The 17,635-nt window shown below is 39.6% G+C and overlaps 16 non-coding genes across 16 annotated transcripts; all 16 read right to left on the bottom strand.

Moving 5' to 3' along the window:
* Nucleotides 1-13: 13 nt before the first annotated feature.
* TRNAL-UAA (transfer RNA leucine (anticodon UAA)) lies at nucleotides 14-97 on the bottom strand. Its single transcript has one exon. It is a non-coding gene; the product is annotated as a tRNA-Leu (tRNA).
* Nucleotides 98-250: 153 nt separating this feature from the next.
* On the bottom strand, nucleotides 251-334 carry TRNAL-UAA (transfer RNA leucine (anticodon UAA)). The gene has a single exon. It is a non-coding gene; the product is annotated as a tRNA-Leu (tRNA).
* Nucleotides 335-723: 389 nt separating this feature from the next.
* Nucleotides 724-807, bottom strand: TRNAL-UAA (transfer RNA leucine (anticodon UAA)). Its single transcript has one exon. It is a non-coding gene; the product is annotated as a tRNA-Leu (tRNA).
* An 844-nt stretch (nucleotides 808-1,651) lies between these two features.
* Nucleotides 1,652-1,735, bottom strand: TRNAL-UAA (transfer RNA leucine (anticodon UAA)). Its single transcript has one exon. It is a non-coding gene; the product is annotated as a tRNA-Leu (tRNA).
* A 153-nt stretch (nucleotides 1,736-1,888) lies between these two features.
* Nucleotides 1,889-1,972, bottom strand: TRNAL-UAA (transfer RNA leucine (anticodon UAA)). Its single transcript has one exon. It is a non-coding gene; the product is annotated as a tRNA-Leu (tRNA).
* A 142-nt stretch (nucleotides 1,973-2,114) lies between these two features.
* Nucleotides 2,115-2,198, bottom strand: TRNAL-UAA (transfer RNA leucine (anticodon UAA)). The gene has a single exon. It is a non-coding gene; the product is annotated as a tRNA-Leu (tRNA).
* Nucleotides 2,199-2,351: 153 nt separating this feature from the next.
* Nucleotides 2,352-2,435, bottom strand: TRNAL-UAA (transfer RNA leucine (anticodon UAA)). The gene has a single exon. It is a non-coding gene; the product is annotated as a tRNA-Leu (tRNA).
* Nucleotides 2,436-2,578: 143 nt separating this feature from the next.
* On the bottom strand, nucleotides 2,579-2,662 carry TRNAL-UAA (transfer RNA leucine (anticodon UAA)). The gene has a single exon. It is a non-coding gene; the product is annotated as a tRNA-Leu (tRNA).
* Nucleotides 2,663-2,815: 153 nt separating this feature from the next.
* On the bottom strand, nucleotides 2,816-2,899 carry TRNAL-UAA (transfer RNA leucine (anticodon UAA)). The gene has a single exon. It is a non-coding gene; the product is annotated as a tRNA-Leu (tRNA).
* Nucleotides 2,900-3,052: 153 nt separating this feature from the next.
* TRNAL-UAA (transfer RNA leucine (anticodon UAA)) lies at nucleotides 3,053-3,136 on the bottom strand. The gene has a single exon. It is a non-coding gene; the product is annotated as a tRNA-Leu (tRNA).
* Nucleotides 3,137-3,752: 616 nt separating this feature from the next.
* TRNAL-UAA (transfer RNA leucine (anticodon UAA)) lies at nucleotides 3,753-3,836 on the bottom strand. Its single transcript has one exon. It is a non-coding gene; the product is annotated as a tRNA-Leu (tRNA).
* A 626-nt stretch (nucleotides 3,837-4,462) lies between these two features.
* TRNAL-UAA (transfer RNA leucine (anticodon UAA)) lies at nucleotides 4,463-4,546 on the bottom strand. The gene has a single exon. It is a non-coding gene; the product is annotated as a tRNA-Leu (tRNA).
* A 143-nt stretch (nucleotides 4,547-4,689) lies between these two features.
* TRNAL-UAA (transfer RNA leucine (anticodon UAA)) lies at nucleotides 4,690-4,773 on the bottom strand. The gene has a single exon. It is a non-coding gene; the product is annotated as a tRNA-Leu (tRNA).
* Nucleotides 4,774-5,635: 862 nt separating this feature from the next.
* Nucleotides 5,636-5,719, bottom strand: TRNAL-UAA (transfer RNA leucine (anticodon UAA)). The gene has a single exon. It is a non-coding gene; the product is annotated as a tRNA-Leu (tRNA).
* A 626-nt stretch (nucleotides 5,720-6,345) lies between these two features.
* Nucleotides 6,346-6,429, bottom strand: TRNAL-UAA (transfer RNA leucine (anticodon UAA)). The gene has a single exon. It is a non-coding gene; the product is annotated as a tRNA-Leu (tRNA).
* Nucleotides 6,430-6,817: 388 nt separating this feature from the next.
* On the bottom strand, nucleotides 6,818-6,901 carry TRNAL-CAA (transfer RNA leucine (anticodon CAA)). Its single transcript has one exon. It is a non-coding gene; the product is annotated as a tRNA-Leu (tRNA).
* Between the last annotated feature and the right edge of the window lie 10,734 nt (nucleotides 6,902-17,635).

The following is a 17,635-nucleotide window of genomic DNA, read 5'->3' as shown; positions in this document are numbered from 1 at the left end:
TGAAACAATTCTTTGTCAGAAGTGGGGTTCGAACCCACGCCCTCATACGAGGATCAGAGCTTAAATCGGACGCCTTAGACCACTCGGCCATCCTGACACGCTTTCCAACGTTTTCCTTGAAAATGAATCTATAATATAACCCCAAAATACCTCTCAGAATTCTAAGCTCCATAAAGCCACTCCCTAGTTGCCATACTAGAGAAGCCTTTCCTGAGTATGAGATATATGTTATTAAAATGAAATATTTCGTTGCCAGAAGTGGGGTTCGAACCCACGCCCTCATACGAGGATCAGAGCTTAAATCTGACGCCTTAGACCACTCGGCCATCCTGACACGCTTTCCAACGTTTTCCTTGAAAATGAATCTATAGTATAACCTCAAAATACCTCTCAGAATTCTAAGCTCCATAAAGCTACTCACTCGTTGCCATACTAGAGAAGCCCTTCCTAAGTATGAGATATATGTTATTAAAATGAAAAATTCGTTGTCAGAAGTGGGGTTCGAACCCACGCCCTCATACGATGATCAGAGCTTAAATCTGACGCCTTAGACCACTCGGCCATCTTGACACGCTCTTAACAGGTTTCCTTGAAAATGAAGCTATAGTACAGCTCCGAAATACCTCTCGGAATTCTATGCTCCATAACGCTACTCACTCTTTGCCATGCTAGAGAAGCCTTTCCTGAGTATGAGATATATGTTGTTAAAATGAAAAAATTCGATGTCAGAAGTGGGGTTCGAACCCACGCTCTCATACGAGGATCAGAGCTTAAATCTGACGCCTTATACCACTCGGCCATCCTGACACGCATTTCTTGAAAATGAATCTATACTATAACCCCAAAATACCTCTCGGAATTCTAAGCTCCATAAAGCTACTCACTCGTTGCCATACTAGAGAAGCCTTTCCTGAGTATGAGATATATGTTGTTAAAATGAAAAAATTCGATGTCAGAAGTGGGGTTCGAACCCACGCTCTCATACGAGGATCAGAGCTTAAATCTGACGCCTTAGACCTCTCGGCCATCCTGGCACGCTTTCCAAATTTTTCCATGAAAATGATGCTATAGTATAACCCTAAAATACCTCTCGGAATTCAAAGCTCCATAAAGCCACTCCCTAGTTGCCATACTAGAGAAGCCTTTCCTGAGTATGAGATATATGTTTTTAAAATGAAACAAATCGTTGTCAGAAGTGGTGTTCGAACCCACGCCCTCATACGAGGATCAGAGCTTAAATCTGACGCCTTAGACCACTCGGCCATCCTGACACGCTCGAAAACGTTTTCCTTGAAAGTGAAGCTATAGTACAGCTCCGAAATACCTCTCGGAATTCTATGCTCCATGAAGCTACTCATTCGTTGCCATACTAGAGAAGCCTTTCCTGAGTTTGAGATATGTGTCATTAAAATGAATCAATTCGTTGCCAGAACTGGGGTTCGAACCCACGCCCTCATACGAGGATCAGAGCTTAAATCTGACGCCTTAGACCACTCGGCCATCCTGACACGCTTTCCTTGAAAATGAATCTATACTATAACCCCAAAATACCTCTCGGAATTCTAAGCTCCATAAAGCTACTCACTCGTTGCCATACTAGAGAAGCCTTTCCTGAGTATGTGATATATGTTTTTAAAATGAAACAATTCGTTGTCAGAAGTGGGGTTCGAACCCACGCCCTCATACGAGGATCAGAGCTTAAATCTGACGCCTTAGACCACTCGGCCATCCTGACACGCTTTCCAAGGTTTTCCTTGAAAATGAATCTATAGTATAACCCCAAAATACCTCTCAGAATTCTAAGCTCCATAAAGCCACTCCCTAGTTGCCATACTAGAGAAGCCTTTCCTGAGTATGTGATATATGTTTTTAAAATGAAACAATTCGTTGTCAGAAGTGGGGTTCGAACCCACGCCCTCATACGAGGATCAGAGCTTAAATCTGACGCCTTAGACCGCTCGGCCATCCTGACACGCTTTCTTTGAAAATGAATCTATACTATAACCCCAAAATACCTCTCGGAATTCTAAGCTCCATAAAGCTACTCACTCGTTGCCATACTAGAGAAGCCTTTCCTGAGTATGAGATATATGTTATTAAAATGAAAAATTCGTTGTCAGGAGTGGGGTTCGAACCCACGCCCTCATACGAGGATCAGAGCTTAAATCTGACGCCTTAGACCACTCGGCCATCTTGACACGCTCTTAAACGTTTTCCTTGAAAATGAAGCTATAGTACAGCTCCGAAATACCTCTCGGAATTCTATGCTCCATAACGCTACTCACTCTTTGCCATACTAGAGAAGCCTTTCCTGAGTATCAGATATATGTTGTTAAAATGAAAAAATTCGATGTCAGAAGTGGGGCTCGAACCCACGCCCTCATACGAGGATCAGAACTTAAATCTGACGCCTTAGACCACTCGGCCATCCTGACACGCTTTTCTTGAAAATGAATCTATACTTTAACCCCAAAATACCTCTCGGAATTCTAAGCTCCATAAAGCTACTCACTCGTTGCCATACTAGAGAAGCCTTTCCTGAGTATGAGATATATGTTTTTAAAATGAAAAAATTCGTTGTCAGAAGTGGGGTTCGAACCCACGCCCTCATACGAGGATCAGAGCTTAAATCGGACGCCTTAGACCACTCGGCCATCCTGACACGCTTTCCAACGTTTTTCTTGAAAATGAATCTATAGTATAACCCCAAAATACCTCTCAGAATTCTAAGCTCCATAAAGCCACTCCCTAGTTGCCATACTAGAGAAGCCTTTCCTGAGTATGTGATATATGTTTTTAAAATGAAACAATTCGTTGTCAGAAGTGGGGTTCGAACCCACGCCCTCATACGAGGATCAGAGCTTAAATCGGACGCCTTAGACCACTCGGCCATCCTGACACGCTTTCCAAGGTTTTCCTTGAAAATGAATCTATAGTATAACCCCAAAATACCTCTCAGAATTCTAAGCTCCATAAAGCCACTCCCTAGTTGCCATACTAGAGAAGCCTTTCCTGAGTATGTGATATATGTTTTTAAAATGAAAAAATTCGATGTCAGAAGTGGGGTTCGAACCCACGCTCTCATACGAGGATCAGAGCTTAAATCTGACGCCTTATACCACTCGGCCATCCTGACACGCTTTCCTTGAAAATGAATCTATACTATAACCCCAAAATACCTCTCGGAATTCTAAGCTCCATAAAGCTACTCACTCGTTGCCATACTAGAGAAGCCTTTCCTGAGTATGCAATATATGTTATTAAAATGAAATATTTCGTTGTCAGAAGTGGGGTTCGAACCCACGCCCTCAAACAAGAATCAGAGCTTAAATCGGACGCCTTAGACCACTCGGCCATCCTGACACGCTTTCCAACGTTTTCCTTGAAAATTAATCTATAGTATAACCCCAAAATACCTCTCAGAATTCTAAGCTCCATAAAGCCACTCCCTAGTTGCCATACTAGAGAAGCCTTTCTTGAGTATGTGATATATGTTTTTAAAATGAAATAATTCGTTGTCAGAAGTGGGGTTCGAACCCACGCCCTCATACGAGGATCAGAGCTTAAACCTGACGCTTTAGACCACTCGGACATCCTGACACTCTTAAATCGTTTTCCTTGAAAATGAAGCTATAGTACAGCTCCGAAATACCTCTCGGAATTCTATGCTCCATAGCGCTTCTCATTCGTGTCCATACTAGAGGAGCCTTTCCTGAGTTTGAGATATGTGTCATTAAAATGAAACAATTCGTTGTCAGAAGTGGAGTTCGAACCCACGCCCTCATACGAGGATCAGAGCTTAAATCTGACGCCTTAGACCACTCGGCCATCCTGACACGCTCGAAAACGTTTTCCTTGAAAGTGAAGCTATAGTACAGCTCCGAAATACCTCTCGGAATTCTATGCTCCATAAAGCTACTCATTCGTTGCCATACTAGAGAAGCCTTTCCTGAGTTTGAGATATGTGTCATTAAAATGAAACAATTCGTTATCAGAAGTGGGGTTCGAACCCACGCCCTCATACGAGGATCAGAGCTTAAATCTGACGTCTTAGACCACTCGGCCATCCGGACACGGTTTCCATTGTTTTCCTTGAAAATGAAGCTATAGTATAACCCCAAAATACCTCTCGGAATTCTAAGCTCCATAAAGCCACTCCCTAGTTGCCATACTAGAGAAGCCTTTCCTGAGTATGAGATATATGTTTTTAAAATGAAAAAATTCGTTGTCAGAAGTGGGATTCGAACCCACGCCCTCATACGAAGATCAGAGCTTAATTCTGACGCCATAGACCGCTCGGCTATCCTGACACTCTTAAATCGTTTTCCTTGAAAATGAAGCTATTGTACAGCTCCGAAATACCTCTCGGAGTTCTATGCTCCATAAAGCTACTCATTCGTTGCCATACTCTAGAAGCCTTTCCTGAGTTTTAGATATGTGTCATTAAAATGAAATAATTCGTTGTCAGAAGTGGGGTTCGAACCCACGCCCTCATACGAGGATCAGAGCTTAAATCTGACGCCTTATACCACTCGGCCATCCTGACACGCTTTCCTTGAAAATGAATCTATACTATAACCCCAAAATACCTCTCGGAATTCTAAGCTCCATAAAGCTACTCACTCGTTGCCATACTAGAGAAGCCTTTCCTGAGTATGCAATATATGTTATTAAAATGAAATATTTCGTTGTCAGAAGTGGGGTTCGAACCCACGCCCTCATACGAGGATCAGAGCTTAAATCTGACGCCTTAGACCACTCGGCCATCCTGACATGCTTTCCAACGTTTTCCTTGAAAATGAATCTATAGTATAACCTCAAAATACCTCTCAGAATTCTAAGCTCCATAAAGCCACTCCCTAGTTGCCATAATAGAGAAGCCTTTCCTGAGTATGTGATATATGTTTTTAAAATGAAACAATTCGTTGTCAGAAGTGGGGTTCGAACCCACGCCCTCATACGAGGATCAGACGTAAATCGGATGCCTTAGACCACTCGGCCATCCTGACACGCTTTCCAACGTTTTCCTTGAAAATGAATCTATAGTATAACCCCAAAATACCTCTCAGAATTCTAAGCTCCATAAAGCCACTCCCTAGTTGCCATACTAGAGAAGCCTTTCCTGAGTATGTGATATATGTTTTTAAAATGAAATAATTCGTTGTCAGAAGTGGGGTTCGAACCCACGCCCTCAAACAAGAATCAGAGCTTAAATCGGACGCCTTAGACCACTCGGCCATCCTCACACGCTTTCCAACGTTTTCCTTGAAAATTAATCTATAGTATAACCCCAAAATACCTCTCAGAATTCTAAGCTCCATAAAGCCACTCCCTAGTTGCCATACTAGAGAAGCCTTTCTTGAGTATGTGATATATGTTTTTAAAATGAAATAATTCGTTGTCAGAAGTGGGGTTCGAACCCACGCCCTCATACGAGGATCAGAGCTTAAACCTGACGCTTTAGACCACTCGGACATCCTGACACTCTTAAATCGTTTTCCTTGAAAATGAAGCTATAGTACAGCTCCGAAATACCTCTCGGAATTCTATGCTCCATAGCGCTTCTCATTCGTGTCCATACTAGAGGAGCCTTTCCTGAGTTTGAGATATGTGTCATTAAAATGAAACAATTCGTTGTCAGAAGTGGAGTTCGAACCCACGCCCTCATACGAGGATCAGAGCTTAAATCTGACGCCTTAGACCACTCGGCCATCCTGACACGCTCGAAAACGTTTTCCTTGAAAGTGAAGCTATAGTACAGCTCCGAAATACCTCTCGGAATTCTATGCTCCATAAAGCTACTCATTCGTTGCCATACTAGAGAAGCCTTTCCTGAGTTTGAGATATGTGTCATTAAAATGAAACAATTCGTTATCAGAAGTGGGGTTCGAACCCACGCCCTCATACGAGGATCAGAGCTTAAATCTGACGTCTTAGACCACTCGGCCATCCGGACACGCTTTCCAATGTTTTCCTTGAAAATGAAGCTATAGTATAACCCCAAAATACCTCTCGGAATTCTAAGCTCCATAAAGCCACTTCCTAGTTGCCATACTAGTGAAGCCTTTCCTGAGTATGAGATATATGTTTTTAAAATGAAAAAATTCGTTGTCAGAAGTGGGATTCGAACCCACGCCCTCATACGAAGATCAGAGCTTAATTCTGACGCCATAGACCGCTCGGCTATCCTGACACTCTTAAATCGTTTTCCTTGAAAATGAAGCTATTGTACAGCTCCGAAATACCTCTCGGAGTTCTATGCTCCATAAAGCTACTCATTCGTTGCCATACTCTAGAAGCCTTTCCTGAGTTTTAGATATGTGTCATTAAAATGAAATAATTCGTTGTCAGAAGTGGGGTTCGAACCCACGCCCTCATACGAGGATCAGACCTTAAATCTGACGCCTTAGACCACTCGGCCATCCTGACACGCTCTTAAACGTTTTCTTTGAAAATGAAGCTATAGTATAACCCCAAATACCTCTCGGAATTCTAAGCTCCATAAAGCCACTCCCTAGTTGCCATACTAGAGAAGCCTTTCCTGAGTATGAGATATAAGTTATTAAAATGAAACAATTCGTTGTCAGAAGTTGGGTTAGATCCCACGCCCTCATACGAGGATCAGAGCTTAAATCTGACGCTTTAGACCACTCGGACATCCTGACACTCTTAAATCGTTTTCCTTGAAAATGAAGCTATAGTACAGCTCCGAAATACCTCTCGGAATTCTATGCTCCATAGCGCTTCTCATTCGTGTCCATAGTAGAGGAGCCTTTCCTGAGTTTGAGATATGTGTCATTAAAATGAAACAATTCGTTGTCAGAAGTGGAGATCGAACCCACGCCCTCATACGAGGATCAGAGCTTGAATCTGACGCCTTAGACCACTCGGCCATCCTGACACGCTTCCCAACGTTTTCCTTGAAAATGATGCTATAGTATAACCCCAAAATACCTATCGGAATTCAAAGCTCCATAAAGCCACTCCCTAGTTGCCATACTAGAGAAGCCTTTCCTGAGTATAAGATATATGTTTTTAAAATGAAACAAATCGTTGTCAGAAGTGGTGTTCGAACCCACGCCCTCATACGAGGATCAGAGCTTAAATCTGACGCCTTAGACCACTCGGCCATCCTGACACGCTCGAAAACGTTTTCCTTGAAAGTGAAGCTATAATACAGCTCCGAAATACCTCTCGGAATTCTATGCTCCATAAAGCTACTCATTCGTTGCCATACTAGAGAAGCCTTTCCTGAGTTTGAGATATGTGTCATTAAAATGAAACAATTCGTTATCAGAAGTGGGGTTCGAACCCACGCCCTCATACGAGGATCAGAGCTTAACTCTGACGCCTTAGACCACTCGGCCATACTGACACGCTTTTAAACGTTTTCTTTGAAAATGAAGCTATAGTATAACCCCAAAATACCTCTCGGAATTCTAAGCTCTATTAAGCCACTCCCTAGTTGCCATACTAGAGAAGCCTTTCCTGAGTATGAGATATATGTTATTAAAATGAAACAAATTGGGAAAACCAAAATATTACCTCTCCGAGTCAAGAGGTCTATTACTACAAAGTTATTTACCTAGATATGGAATTATTTCTCTTTTTTGAAGTAAAAATTTACGAAATATTGAAGCAGTATTCCAAGCATAGCGAATATACAGTAAAGCAGACGACATTTTACATCCAATAAGGATAAATCTTGGTCACATGGAAATCAGTTAATGGCAAAAAGAACAGGAAATGAAGTCTATGCTTCAGCTGTTTACCCTATATTCTGATAGCTACATTCACAACTGGTTAGCAGTGTAAACACTATCGTCTCGTCTCACCTCAACAATATTCTTACTTTGCCAACATGAGTTTTAACGTTAAATAATACCAAAGCTAAATTGTAGCTAGACGCACTGATAGCCAATGCGCACCATAAAGAGAATAAAAACTCTGTAGCTTAGCGCTACTAATCTAACTGCCACCATGATCTTTTCTTCTATTATAAAATCTTAACCTGATTATTTAAGAGTGTATTTAACTTTCGGCTCACTCTGAACCGTTGATGTCTCTTCATTTCAGACACGAAAATCAAAACCCAAAGTTTACTTCACCTCAGGTCTCAATTATTTACTCTATATTTCACTAATATTATTGCAAGTAATACTAGATATACCCGCCGGAGTCTACATCTTAGCTTTCTTCATGAAATTACTAAACCAAGGATTATTCTATATACAGATGTAGTATAGCTTAAGTAATATATAAACAGACATTTCAAATAATAATATTAAAAAAAATCTTTGGAATATCAAAATGAAACAGAGCTTTAAAGCTACAAAAGCACTAAATGCATCATAATTACGAAAAATATTTCATCATATTCACTTTATATTAAGGATAAAGGGAATATTATGGTTCTGTAGGATTTCTTTACACATCAAAACAAAACGAACTTCTAACGCAGAGCACTGCGGCACTATAATAACATGGACTGCTTTTTATCTCTTTCCGTATTAATTTTGAATTGAGAAACAAGATTATCTTAAATATTAAAATAAATATAATAAATATTTAATATTTTCTTCGTTAGTTATTCGCCTTATTGAACGTTACATCGTTTTAAAAAAGAACAATTAAACATTCTTGAGAGACTTGACTAATATTGGCGTTTGAAATGAAGCATACGCCGGTTGCTTCGCCTTACTAAAATAGGTAGTATATAAGGGTTTCGAATCGCAGCTATGGGTAAGAACAGCGCAATTGCGTGAACCTTTGGTGGAAGCCCCACCTTAGGGAGGCCGGACGTTTCTCTTAACCCTGGCCGATCGCCGCGTATGTCTTAACCTTAAGGATGATGATGGAGTAGAAGCCAGGTGTGCAGACTGGTGTCCATGTGGGATGGACAAAAACAATGACCAGAAGATGGTGGTGTGTAGAAACCAGTGTGTACAGACTGGTGTCCATGTGGGATGGTCAAAGACTTGAAGATGTTGGGGATTTGAAGCCAGTGTTTACAGACTGGTGTTCCATGTGGGATGGACAAAGACCAGAAGATGGTGGTGTGTAGAAGCTTGTGTGTACAAACTGGTGTCCAAGTGGGATGGATAAAGACCAGAAAATGGTGGTGTGTAGAAGCCAGTGTGTACAGACTGGTGTCCATGTGGGATGGACAAAGAGCAGATGAAGGTGGATTATAGAAGTCAGTATGATGGACAAATGGCCTGAGGATAGTGGTGTTAGATAGGCAATGGATAATAGCCATTGTAAGTGGAATTCAATTTTCCAAATTTGCGGGAACTGTAAATGCGGTCCGGAATTTGGGAAAACGTTTGCTCCGATTTGAAAACTGCGAACGCGGTCCCCTGGGGTGTAAGTCAATAACAACAGACTGACACACACAAGACAGACAGACAGACAGACACGTCGAAATTAGAACCTCTCCGTGACATACGTCACTCGGAGAGGTAAAAATTCGTTGTCACAAATGGGGTTCGAACCCACGCTCTCATACGAGGATCAGAGCTTAAATCTGACGCCTTAGACCACTCAGCCATCCCGACATTTTCGGATTCCTTGGGGTCGATTCATATTTGAAAAGTGTTCACCAAATTCAATTCCGATGAATAGGTCACGAGTAATCAGCCTTTATTCAAAATCTGGCAAACTTGGTTAGAGTGGCGATAATTCATCATAGAGTATCGAATCTTTGTCGTAATAATGCTTGTTAGATGTTATGGCACCTAATGCGTATATATATGATTGGTCTTGTGGCGCAATACTTTGAAACAAATCAGACGTTCATTAAAGGGATGGTGAAGTGGAAAATAAAGTAATTTTTTATTGATTCTTCTATAAGACCGATCTGCATAGTGAAGCCTCTAGGAAATAACACCGATCGATTTTTAAACTACGATTAGTTTGAAATTTCATGAATAATTTTAAATAAGGACCTCCGACCAATCGCGTAGCGCCCTGCCTTTTTATCAACAATTTTCTCTTGGCACGCTCCGTGTTGAATAAATTTATCGCGAGACTTGAAAAAATTTGCGCGATGTGACAATTGTGGCGCGAGACATGGAGCGTGCCACGAAAATTTTGTTAACAAAAAGGCACGGCGTTACGGGATTGGTCGGAGTTCCTTTTTTGAAATTATTCTTAAAATCTTAACCTAATTTGAATATTTAAATCAATGGGAGGTATTTCCTGAATTTTTCATTATGCATACTGGTCTCATGAGTAGTAGAAGAATCAATAAAAAAATCACTTTATTTTACTCTTCCCACTCCCTTTAAGAGAAAACTCGCGTCTTTTGAAGAGGAGAAGCGGTTTGAAAATATTGTTATTTGGACCATGATATCATAATATTTAGAACTAACATTAATTACGTTTGTGTCTTCAGCCCAGTCAAAATCTCATTCATGATGGCATATGCACTGCACGAGATCCCTTCAAACAGAAAAATTCGACTATTCCATACATGAAACAACTTCAGAGAAGAGGGCTTCTATGCTAGGAATGTTCGCTACGCGATTGAGCTTCTTTAAACGGAGCCTGAGGCTGGCTATAGCCTCCCGTGTTTATCGCAAATGTGAGGCCAGGGATAGATTTAATTTTAGAAGTGGGAATAGAGAATAGAGTAATCTAGGAGCGCGTCAAATTCCCGGACCCTCTTTCACGGAAAGGAGGGGTATGAAAAAAGAGGCGTGTCATAGCGACAAAGGTAAAAAGGAATAACGTCATAAAAAACTAGTTTAAGTGAGCCAATCTGAAATTTTAAACTTTTTATTACCTGTTGGAGGGAGGGGCTCTATACTGGGCTCTGAGTCGGACTGAATTAAACGCTAACCGTTCTCTATTCCTACCTCTAAAATTAAATCTATCTCTGTTGAGGCTTAATAATAAAGCCGACCGCAACCAAAAATGGGCAAAGGCGTATTTCACAACTGACGTTCAAAGCTACCGATGGCAAAACCTAAAAATTAAATGAAAAAAAAAAAATGAATGCCGGTAACAATGATCACAACTGAAAATAACAGCTAACAGCTAAAATGAACCCGAACGGTAAACACTTGAAGTTGGTCTCTCTGCGCTGCTGGTCTGCTACTCCTTTCGTTTATTTTCTATGGCAAAAATACTAACTTTGGGAGGCATTTGGATGTTAGGCCATTTTGTGTTTTAGACTTTTATTGTGTAGGAAAGAAAACGACCCTGTTTAACGAAACTTTGGATAATTTTTAATATTTAGTTAAAAGTTGAAATTTATTTTTAATATTTGGACGAAAATTGTTAAATAACAAGACTTCCTTTGAGTTTCAAATTTAAGTATGTTCGTGTGCTTTATTGAACTATTTTTTACAAAAAAGACAGTCACTTTCAGTTTCAATTGTTGCTTGATACTTTATTGGACATCCCCTAGCCGTTAAAGGAAGGATGAAGAGGACAATAAAGTGATTTTTTTATCGATTCTTCTTCTAATTATAAGACCATTTTGCATAGTGAAACGTCCAGGAAATACCGTCTTCGTTCTTGAACTATTTATTACAAACAAGACTGTCAGTGTCAGTTTCAATTGTAGCTTAATATTTTACTTAACCTCCCTTAGCCCTTAAACACATTTTTAATCTTTTATTAAATGACAGACTTAAACGCTAAATCGGGTTCAAGTCGGGCCAATCCAAAGCGTCAATTCCTTCGTTCTCCAGAAATCTTGCAACGAGTCTGGACGTATGGGCTGGGCAATTGTCCTGCTGAGCCTGAAACCATACACTAAAACAATGTTTTAATTTAGTTATTAATATTAATACCGGTCACGACGTGGGCTGGTTACTCATACGGAGAAAAAAATACCAGCGAACAGGGCGGATCTCTATTTTTAATATTACAATGCTTTACCTCCTAATTTCATTCGAGTTTATGTCTGTCTTTTAGAATACGATTAAGAATGTGTTTAATGGGAGGGTGAAATGAAAAATCAAATAATTTTTTATCGATTCTTCTACTAATTATAAGACCGTTCTGCACAGTGAAACATCCAGGAAATATATCCGAATGATTCAAATTATGTTCAGATTTTACGGAAAATTTGAAATAATGACCTCCGACCCATCGCGTAACGCCCTGCCTTCCTATTGAAAAAATTCTCGTGGCACGCTCCACGCCGAATGAAATTTATCGCGAGATTTAATAAAAGTTGCTTGCGATGTGACTATCGTGGCGCGAGAGCGTGCAACGGAAATTTAAAAATTTTGTTAACAAGAAGGCAGGGCGTTAAGCTATTAGTCAGTGGTGCTTATTTCAAATTATCTTTAAAATCTGAACCTAATTTGAATTTTAAAATCATTCGGAGACTGTATTTCCTGGATGTTTCACTGTGCATATAATGGTCTTATTATAAGAAAAATCGATCAAAAAATCACTCTATTTTCCTCTGCATCCTTCCTTCAACGGCTAGGGGATGTCCAATAAAAGCAACAATTGAAACTGAAAGTGACTGTCTATTTTGTAAAAAATTGTTCAATAAAGCACACGAACATTCTTCGATTTGAAACTCAAAGGAAGTCTTGTTATTTAAAAATTTTCGTCCAAATTTTATAAATAAATTTCAACTTTTAACTAAATATTAAAAATTATCCAAAGTTTCTTTAAACAGGGTCGTTTTCTTTCCTACACAAAAGTCTTAAAACACAAAATGGCCTAATATCCCCAATACCTCCCAAAGTTAGTATTTTTGCCATAGAAAATAAACGAAAGGAGTAGCAGACCAGCAGCACAGAGAGACCAACTTCAAGTTCGGGTTCGTTTTAGCTGTTACCTGTTATTTTCGGTTGTGATCATTCTTACCGGCATTAATTTTTTGTTTCATTTAATTTTTAGACTTTTCTATTTGAACGTCAGTTGTGAAATACGCCCATGCTTTGGTTGCGGTCGGCTTTATTATTAAGCCTCAACAGAGATAGCTTTAATTTTAGAGGTAGGAATAGAGAACGGTTAGCGTTTAATTCAGTCCGACTCATAGCCCAGTATAGAGCACCTCCCTCCAACAGGTAATAAAAAGTTTAAAATTTCAGATTGGCTCACTTAAACTAGTTTTTTATGACGTTATTCCTTTTTACCTTTGTCGCTATGACACGCCTCTTTTTTCATACCCCTCCTTTCCGTGAAAGAGGGTCCGGGAATTTGACGCGCTCCTAGATTACTCTATTCTCTATTCCCACTTCTAAAATTAAATCTATCCCTGGCCTCACATTTGCGATAAACACGGGAGGCTATAGCCAGCCTCAGGCTCCGTTTAAAGAAGCTCAATCGCGTAGCGAACATTCCTAGCATAGAAGCCCTCTTCTCTGAAGTTGTTTCATGTATGGAATAGTCGAATTTTTCTGTTTGAAGGGATCTCGTGCAGTGCATATGCCATCATGAATGAGATTTTGACTGGGCTGAAGACACAAACGTAATTAATGTTAGTTCTAAATATTATGATATCATGGTCCAAATAACAATATTTTCAAACCGCTTCTCCTCTTCAAAAGACGCGAGTTTTCTCTTAAAGGGAGTGGGAAGAGTAAAATAAAGTGATTTTTTTATTGATTCTTCTACTAATCATGAGACCAGTATGCATAATGAAAAATTCAGGAAATACCTCCCATTGATTTAAATATTCAAATTAGGTTAAGATTTTAAGAATAATTTCAAAAAAGGAACTCCGACCAATCCCGTAACGCCGTGCCTTTTTGTTAACAAAATTTTCGTGGCACGCTCCATGTCTCGCGCCACAATTGTCACATCGCGCAAATTTTTTCAAGTCTCGCGATAAATTTATTCAACACGGAGCGTGCCAAGAGAAAATTGTTGATAAAAAGGCAGGGCGCTACGCGATTGGTCGGAGGTCCTTATTTAAAATTATTCATGAAATTTCAAACTAATCGTAGTTTAAAAATCGATCGGTGTTATTTCCTGGAGGCTTCACTATGCAGATCGGTCTTATAGAAGAATCAATAAAAAATTACTTTATTTTCCACTTCACCATCCCTTTAATGAACGTCTGATTTGTTTCAAAGTATTGCGCCACAGGACCAATCATATATATACGCATAAGGTGCCATAACATCTAACAAGCATTATTACGACAAAGATTCGATACTCGATGATGAATTATCGCCACTCTAACCAAGTTTGCCAGATTTTGAATAAAGGCTGATTACTCGTGACCTATTCATCGGAATTCAATTTGGTGAACACTTTTCAAATGTGAATAGACCCCAAGGAATCCGAAAATCGCATTTATATCCTCGAGAAATCAATATTTTCAAAGTTGATAATTTTGACATTTCCGGTTTCCGGTATAAGTATGCAAAGGACAACTTTGGAACGGGTAAAATATGAAAGAGAAATGCAAAACTTTTATAACGCACTTTATTCCAGAGCGCTAGCTTGAATGGTTTTTGAAATATAGTAAAATATGTGCGAAAAACGCAACGCGCAAAGACTTTTTTAACAGTCTGTACATATCATGTGGAATATAATCAATATACTCAATACAATTTTACCGTTATTTCAATATTGAGCATTCAACAATATGATGGAATTTGATTTGCACAATTAGTGAAGTCTTTGGGATAATTTTAAAGGTTATGAATTTTATGGAAGTCCCCCACTGGATATGTGCAAAACAAGGAGCACATAACGTTGAAAGATATGAAGTAGCGAATTTAAAAACAATATCGATCACAAACTTAAACAAGTGACTCATCTCTACAAGTAGGTTGCTTGATATTAAAGAGTAAGTAAAGACATTTTGACTACTCCTTAAATTTCTATAGAAATCATACATTTCTATAGATTTCAACGTCCTCATTCAGAATAAAACAAATTTTCACCAAAAATCCACCTCTAAATATTTAAAAATTAACTTCAAATATTGATAAAAAAGGAGGTGCTAAAATTGCCGCCAAATAGAATTGAATTTGTCTCTGCTGTCTGACGTCATAGCTTAGGGATTTAGACCGCTCTGATAGTAGTAAAATTGGTACTTTTCTTTCCATATTTTCCCACCAGTTAGTTTCTCGACTCCTACTGGCTCCAGTGCAGCCAGTCTCCTTTTAAAAATACACGGTTGGCGTATAAAGTATAAAGTATAAATTGAATTTCCAAGGTGAAATTTTATCGAATTCAATTGATAGACGTAAAATTGGGGTAGTTTATAATATTCTACAGACCAAATTGGGCGCCAAGGCTTACGAGCGTGTTATACGCGGGGACGGCGGGGTAACGCGGGCTTTCGGCCCGGCATCGATGAAGCGATGATCCCAATCCCATACGGTCGCCTTTAGTAGGAAACCGAAGCGGTCTGGGAGTTTTTCACTAGCCGCGGTAGTATTTGGTAGTATCCAGTCAGAGATATTATCTTAGAGGGACTGAATTAGACACGCCTTCCCATAACAAACTAATGCATTATACCAGCCAATAACGGAGCCACCTCTCTTGACGTCAGATCTATATTGCACGTGTTCAATGTTTACAAAAGTTGCCTTTTCTAAATCTCGTTTTGTTTTCATTATAATTCAATAACCGCTCGTCAGATTTTTATAAAACTTTAGAAATGAACATTTTTCACTTCATATTTACTAAAAATGAAGGAATTAACCTTTCCAGGAAAATGTCTTTACTTACTCTTTAAAATCATAATTATGATCATAAAACCAAAAGCGGATTATGCTTCACACATAAAGTACGTAAGTCCCATTTTTCCAAAGCTTTGGCCATGGATTTCATGATATTCCCGAAGTAAAAACTAAGCAGACGAACAAAAAAGCTTTTAACCAATCATGAGCCCCCTAATCATAGATAACCTCTTTAATGCCAGACCAATCGGCGACGGCTATTACTATTTTCTTGAATGGGAACTCGACTCGAGTCCAGGCTGGGAAATAAGCATAATTTTTAAACTAGTCCTTGGGACCAGTGACCCCCTAGTTTCCGAAATAATAAACTGGTCTCCAGACTGGTCCCCACCCTTGTTCTCCTATAGATTTGCAATTAATAAACTAGTCATTGGGACCAGTGACCCTCACGTTTTGAATAAAAAAAGTGGTCCAAGCTATTAATAAACTGGTTTTTGACCTGTAAACCTGTCTTATTTCCTAGCCTGGACTCGACCTCGCCGTCGACATAACCGGGAAGCCCGGAAGGCGAATTTCGGTAGTCGTTATAAAATATTTAACGTTTTAAAGCTAAAGTTTCGAAATTTTTCGAGACATTTAATAAGTCTTCAACTAAATATTATAAGATTTTCATTAAATTTCAACAGAAAAATAGATCTGCGAATAAAATTAGACACGAAAACTACACTAAGCCTTGGCTAGATATCAGCGGCTGAGGCCGAGCGGCGCATCTCGAGCCGCCGGCGGCCGGGCTTGCCGTAACGGCGAGAACAGAAAAATACCTCGTTAAAAAACAGATACACGGCGTCTTAAATAGTCCAAGCAAAAGCTACCCAGATTTATAAGATTTTCTTTAAATTTCAACCGAAAAATAGCTCTGCAAATAAAATTAAGCACGAAAACTACACTAAGCCTTGGCTAGATATCAGCGGCTGAGGCCGAGCGGCGCATCTCGAGCCGCCGGCGGCCGGACTTGCCGTAACGGCGAGAACAGAAAAATACCTCGTTAAAAAACAGATACACGGCGTCTTAAATATTCCAAGCAAAAGCTACCCAGATTAAAAGATTTTCGTGCTTTAGTCCCAAATAATCTTTCGTATTGGGAATAGTTTTAACTAAAGAATATTTCAGACACTCTACTCAATATTTATACTAGTTCCCTAATTTCAACAGAAAAATAGCTATGCGAATAATAATAGACTCTAAAACTACACTAGGCCTTGTCTAGGTAACAGCGGTATGGTGCCGGTATCCCGATTCCCGAGCCGCCGGCGGCTGAGCTCGCCGTAACCGCGAGAACAGAAAACATTCATCGTAAAAAACAGATGCATGGCGTCTTAAATAGTCCAAGCAAAAGCTACCCAGATTGATAACATTTTAACGCCTTACTCCGAAATAATCTTTGGTATTGTGAATAGTTTTATCTAAAGAATATTTTAGACACCCTACTCAGTCGTTTTAGTAGTTCCCCAATTTATGTACCTGGTAAATCGGTTCTTAAGGCGGAAGGATCGGATGGATCCGAAAGAGCCGCGTTACTGAACTATTTCCCTCCGCGTAAGGGGAGGTTCTTTCCTAGGAGCTTAGAGAATATCGTGTAGCTCCCCCAGGCACATGTTACGTACTTCATGTGTAAAGCCTAATCGGCTTCTGATAAAACTAGATAAAATATCCAGTACCCATAAGATTCATATTTTTAAAGAATATTTTGGAAAGTTTGTTATTTCATCACTAAGTAAACAACTTATTTCCTTGCCTTGAAGGCCTTCTTCCATCGAAAAGAGTTCTAACGATCTGAAAACCGAGCATCGACACTAAGAATGGAGCGACCGTTCCCATTTTCGAATCCCCGCTGGGGCAAAAGTTGGGGAAGGGATCTAACTAACTGAAAACCGTGCAATGTGGTTCTAGCGAACTGAAGATACACAATAGAGAATTTCCTTCAGGGGAAAGCAAATTTTCGAGAGGAAATAAATTTAAAA

The sequence above is a fragment of the Phalangium opilio genome, unplaced genomic scaffold (assembly GCF_054372755.1).
Source record: "Phalangium opilio isolate 3A_F unplaced genomic scaffold, DU_Popi_V2 ptg000217l_1, whole genome shotgun sequence".
NCBI lineage: Eukaryota > Metazoa > Arthropoda > Arachnida > Opiliones > Phalangiidae > Phalangium > Phalangium opilio.
Note: the sequence above shows the minus strand (reverse complement) of the source record. Positions and strands in the feature narration are given on the sequence as shown.